This window comes from Sinohyriopsis cumingii, chromosome 12 (genome assembly GCF_028554795.1).
Source record: "Sinohyriopsis cumingii isolate HCF-2022 chromosome 12, ASM2855479v2, whole genome shotgun sequence".
NCBI classification, from domain to species: Eukaryota; Metazoa; Mollusca; class Bivalvia; order Unionida; family Unionidae; genus Sinohyriopsis; species Sinohyriopsis cumingii.
This window is the reverse complement of record NC_142972.1, coordinates 42,896,736-42,902,735: the sequence shown is the minus strand read 5'-3', so window position 1 is coordinate 42,902,735 and position 6,000 is coordinate 42,896,736. Positions and strand designations below refer to the sequence as shown.

The window sequence follows — 6,000 nt, the reverse complement described above, 5'->3', positions numbered from 1 at the left end:
CGACAAGAACATCCGGAATACTCAAGCAGCACCTTCGTAAAAGGCAGTGATAAGATTCGTGGAGATTACTTAATTAATTCAGCTTGGATGCTACGAGCAGGCCACCAAACTCTATTGCCTTGTTCTCGTTCTGATTGTGATTGGCGCAAACTCTCGACCGAAATGCACGATGACTCCGAAGAAATAGGATGTCATGAACGCTAAAGTAGTAAAGCCACACGGTTACGCTCATTCTACCAATGGGTGAAACAGCCAAACCTGTACATCTCTCTCTTTTTCTCCTCCACTTTTTTCTCTCTCTCTTTCTCACTCTTTGTGCCTTATTCGTGATATGAAACATATAAACCCACTGAACACATCTACAGATCACTAACAGACATGTACAAGATCTTTAATGATGAGATCTTTGACGATTTAGAGGGATATAGTGTATATTACCGGCAAAGATATGGACAGATAGACAAACGCTTAGGTTGTGATGACGACATAACACCTGCCTAAAAATGAATGACATAATGTCCTGCACATGACCGCCCTAAAGAGTTATCCCATGATCGTTAAGAAGTTATTGTATATCCATCCACTAGCTTATATTACTAGCGTATATATCGGCACACCACACAGACATTTTACATCAATTTCTCTTGAAGCTCTGATATGCGTGTGCATTGGCAATTAGAAGTGTGTGCATGGGATAGTATTGCGGGAAAGGATGTTCTGTTTTATACCCCGTGGTGTTTTATTACCAGGTATTATTTAACTGGAAATCACATGAAAGACAATGCTTATACCAAATAAAGAAATCTATTTTTGTTCCAAAGTAGGTTGAAATAACATTTTCCGTTGAACACATGCTTAACTTGCATCTACTTATAATCAGTACATTTAAGGAGTTAACATCACTGCTCTGGATGTCATCAGCGAGAGGCATTTCGTTTGAGGAAGGGTATTATCACAATTTTGTTAAGGTACGTAATGTAACGAAGATATAGTAAGTAGTGCATTATGGCTAACAGTTAAAAGCTGACTCACTGTTTGATTTTCTTTTCATACTGAGTTATAGTTTTACATATTCAATGTTAGGGATTATATTTTCATTTTATCTTAAATTGTTTCACTTGGCGTTATCGGAATACCTACATCTCATTCACCAAAATTTGCCATTTAAATTATGAAGTTTGCGAAAGAAATACGTCCTATGCCCTATGCACCCACCCACCCCGAAAAAGTAAAACAATCAAAGAAATTCTCGGAAGTACGTTTGCTGTCCGATGCTATATCATAGGGTCTCTCTCTCTCTCTCTCTCTCTCTCTGATTTGGCAAGACGGTTATTTTCCTTTATCTCGACCTAAAACCTAACACTATAAATATAGTAAATCAAGAAACGAAATTAGTCTTTTGCTACACGAGTACAAATAATCGAGACATTTTCAGATATTCAAAATCCAGCTCCCTCAGTTTCTGTGCCATTCTGGATCACTCATTTATACCATCGTCCTGAAGGCACATATTTCTGCAGAAGTACAAGCCCTATAGTTCACGGACTTGATACCATTAGTGTTATAGATGCGACAGAGATAATATTTGATGAGCTTAGCATACTTCATAAAGAGGTAATGTTTACTTCTTGACAAGTTTGGGTGTGAATAAATTGTAACAAATAGTTGTCATACACGATAATATACAGGTGAATATAAATGTTGATTTGTCCATTTCAAACATAAAGCGGATATTCATGTAATACTTTAGTAAGATTTTGAGTTTTAAATTCCATTAAATGATGATAACTACCATATAATCATCATCAATTCTAAAACTGTAGGATTAAAATAATTCAGTTTGAACAAGGAATAAATTACATATGTGATGGGCATTAATACACACATGTGTATCCAGCTTAACTGACAGAACACCATAAGATATCATAAAACTAACAATATATCTCATCACTTTTTAGGCAAACCACAAGGGCAACATCTAGAAAAGTTCAACTTCAAACAGTAAGTGGTGGCAAAACAAAAATGAAGCAGTTTTACAATAACGTTTAAAAATCCCAAAATGTGACCAATCGTAATTCGTTCAAACACTTCAAATGATTGACGAAATGTTGCATATTTCAGTTGTAACGAGAAGCAATGTTGACTTGATGCTTAGGCCTAAAGACAATTGATCAAGCTTAACGGTTTCACTTGATGATTTTTATCCTTTTAATTCGCTAAAGGAACTATATTGGTGACATCTTTACAGTGATCATAAAAGTTCAGTTGTTCATACATATATCGATCAATTGTGAGGGACATTATTTCGTGGTAAAATAAAGGACAAAGAGTTGCAGGAATGGCTAACTGAATAATCTCCATACTAAGTGAGAAACGGATTTTCGTACAGTCGAGTCTATTGTTGTCACATGGATCGTGAGTGACAGCCAGATATTATTGGCATGTAAGCATAAGAAAAAAAATATAGATGCAAATATTTCTTTGATGCGATATACGTTTTCTCTAATTACGCATTGTCTGGGAAAGTAAAAACAAAAAATGAGATGACATACATTTTGTTTTCAAAGAAATGTTTAAAGAGCTCAAGAGGGGATGAGCTTCACAACAGAACCATAAAGGGTTTGTTTGAAAAGGAAAAGATTAAATATTTTCCAACACACTCAGAACAAATCATATGTCGTGGAAAGATTTAACAAAACTCTGAAGACAATATTGATGACTTATTTATTTCCAACTGAAAGGAAACAATCGATCTACGGCAACATTTCACATTGATATCATACCAACATAAATAACTACAGTTAAAGTGAGATAGATTGAAAACAAATCAAAGGTCTGGATCAATCTTTTTAATAGATGATATGGTGAAAAGTCTTTATTTCAAAAATGGTTAAATAACATTACTTCCAAAATGTAAAGCAATATTTCCTAAATTTACATAGGAAATATTTAAAATCAGTAACGTTGGATGATCCGGTAATTTACGAATCGGAAGACATCAAGGGGTAGAATAGGAGGACATCTTTACGAAGAAAAGTACAATTAACGTACCGTAATGTCGAATAAAATAATAAAGCCCTAAATAGTTTTATCAAAACCAAAAGTCCTTTGACATATTTATGTGGCAAAGTTGTTTTTGTTTCCTCCTTCCAGTAGTGTATATACTGTCACTTATATTCTTTTAAATGGCATAAGGACCGACATACTTAGCCTCAATAGGATTTTGAAGTATGGGTAATAATGCCTAAACTTTATCACCCGGCAGGAAAGTCCTGTACTTTCTATGTCTGTCATACCATAATTTCATTCTTAACTGGAAAGACTGAATATTAGTTTTCGCTACTTCAGAATCATTTGGTAAAGTGTATCGGACACCAGAGACATAAAAAGATTCATTTCTGGCTCGCCAATTGGAAAATGTTTCTCCTTCATTGCCTACAATGATCACGGACAGTATGTCCAAATTCTAGTTGAATAGACTGAAACCTAAAAGTTCTTGGGCTGATCCGCTAACAGTAAAATACAAGAAATGAAGATCGCTTTTCTGTGTTTCTTCTGTGTAAAAGCAATATGACATAATCTTATTTTTCCAAATTTTAAGAATGATAGGTATATATATATATATATATATATATATATATATATATATATATATATATATATATATATATACCTAAACTTTGTGATGGCTATCATAATTTCGAAATGGGTATGGAAATGTCAAGAATGGAATGACTCCCAATATTGACGACGAAGAAAATATTGATTTTTATTTTTTGAAGCACGACTCAAGCGTTTAAATAGCTCCCATTATGAATAACAGACCAATTACCATTCAAAATTGCTGGCATTTATTAGGCAGATTTCTACGTATATATCTACCGAATTGGGAACAAATGTGTTGAATGCCGAAACCAAAAATACATATTTTGCTTGATAAAACTAACAACACCAAAATTACTCCGATGGTTATTAATCATGTTTAATAGCGTCTTTGTCTGTTACAATGTGGAGTTTCTTTTCTTGCACTGACTTGTTGTTTCATCTCATGTTAATTACACAGCTTTATAATTAACAAAATTAATATAATTGTCATATCATTTTTTTAATCGTAGATTTTTAGGTGTTTATTGTCTTTTCAAAGCAAATAACTGTGATGATATGCGCTATTTCTTTGAAATATTTCAATTTTGTTGACTCAGATTTTTTCTTTGTCTCAAGATAAATAAGATGGTACATCTCTCAGAGGTGTTAGTGAATTAGTTTTCTTGTTTGGTATTGAGTCAAATACAACTGAAAGCTAGGTTAAACGATTTTAAAAGTTTCATGTTGGAGTTCATTTTTTAAACTCACGTGTGACTGTTTCAGTTGCGATTACAAAACTGTATAGACTTCCAGTTAATTGTTTTGTCAATGTCACTCTCGAAAACATGTATTCACTAGTAATCTTCTGTTCTAGTGATTGTAAATGCTATCTGATGATAGATATTGTTCTTTCATGTGCTCGTTCCCTTCCTTTATATTAAGTCTTTAATATCAATAGATAAGTACTGAGTCTATGTCTGAATAAATGTATGTACATCTAAAGCAATATTCTGCAATCATCAATCTCGTTTTGTAGTTCTGACTTTTCTTTAGCTTTTTCATTGCCAGTCTTCACAATAGCGGTCAATTTATTCTCTACATTTTCTCTCATGACCTAATATCTCTCAGATATGTATCATATGGAGTAGTTTTTGCGTATTAATACTTATCTATATAAAATGTCTGTTAACTGCACTAGATTATATACCTAATCTCCATGTTTAGCATTACATTAAATATTGAGGTTCAAAAATCGTTAATTGTTTGACCTAGTGTTGCATTTTCTTACAGTTGCTGTAATATTGATTTTGTAAGGCAAAACGAGAGCTATAGATCCTTTGAGAGGTAGATATATCATGTATCAAGAGATAAAAAATGTACCTCGGGTGTATTTTATTATTTATTTAACGTACAAACAACAACACTTGCATGACCTTATCTGCCATTTGCCGACTATGATAGCTATACAAAAGAAGCCAAACGTTACAGACTTCCATTTTCCATTTTGATATTTAATTCTAACATTAAATGTGTTAATTGCATCCGTTTGTAATTGTTAGTGATGTCCGAAACAGAGTCTCTAAACAACATGATAGGTGCGGGTTGTAGAAAATAAAATAAAAAGCGATTATAGGAACATATTTCTGTTGCTCTCTTGGTTGACAAAAATATGTAAATGATTTAGGCTTAAAATCTACATTTTTTGTTAGTACGAATTTCCGTAACAAACGTTTGTAGAAATACCAGTCAGTGTTTTACTATGAATATTCGCGCTAACACAGCCTATCTGTAGAAACTCCAATACCAGCAGAATCTCCATACCTGCCCCCATCGAATTTGGAGCTTTGTACCATATCATATCTCTTTTTTCCCAACACATTTATAATGTTCCTTCTCGGTGTTTAAATAATAGGTACAAGTTCATTTGCTATCCGGCAGTCATTTCGGGACTGAATGTGACAAGAATTATGAGCTTTACAATCTTCAATATCCATGCTGTATCCTTTACAAATAGTCGAAAATGTTTTCAGATGCAACAGTAGGAGCAAAAGTCAATGTTGCGTCACAAATGCTTTTTGTTTAGTCGACAATTCTTTTCCATTTTTTTCCTTAAGAAGTTAGAGTATTTTGTATTGGCTTTAGCATGATGCTACATTTTTATGTACAGTATTAACCATGTTGTCAGTTCAAAGTCCTTGTGATATTAAGACGTGTAAAGTGGAAATGGAATTAAATGTACTATTTCTTTAATGACCATGTTTGTCATGAGTCCAAGTCACATCCGAAATAACTTTCTTAGAAGCATAGTATATGCAATGGTGACGGCATATTTAAGTGTTGTGTGGTGAACAGAGTTAATAATGTATTTTTGTTTCTGTCGACTTTTTATTATTTATTGCTTAAACGTTGACGCAC

At 33.3% G+C, this 6,000-nt stretch overlaps 1 protein-coding gene across 1 annotated transcript in view; it reads left to right on the top strand.

The window, feature by feature from the left end:
- Positions 1-874: 874 nt before the first annotated feature.
- LOC149786339 (uncharacterized) overlaps positions 875-6,000 on the top strand; it is a 29,112-nt gene continuing 23,986 nt past the window's right edge. The window contains exon 1 of the mRNA XM_089976751.1: positions 875-968. The gene's annotated coding sequence lies outside the window, so the exon portion shown is untranslated. The remainder of the gene's footprint in view (positions 969-6,000) is intronic.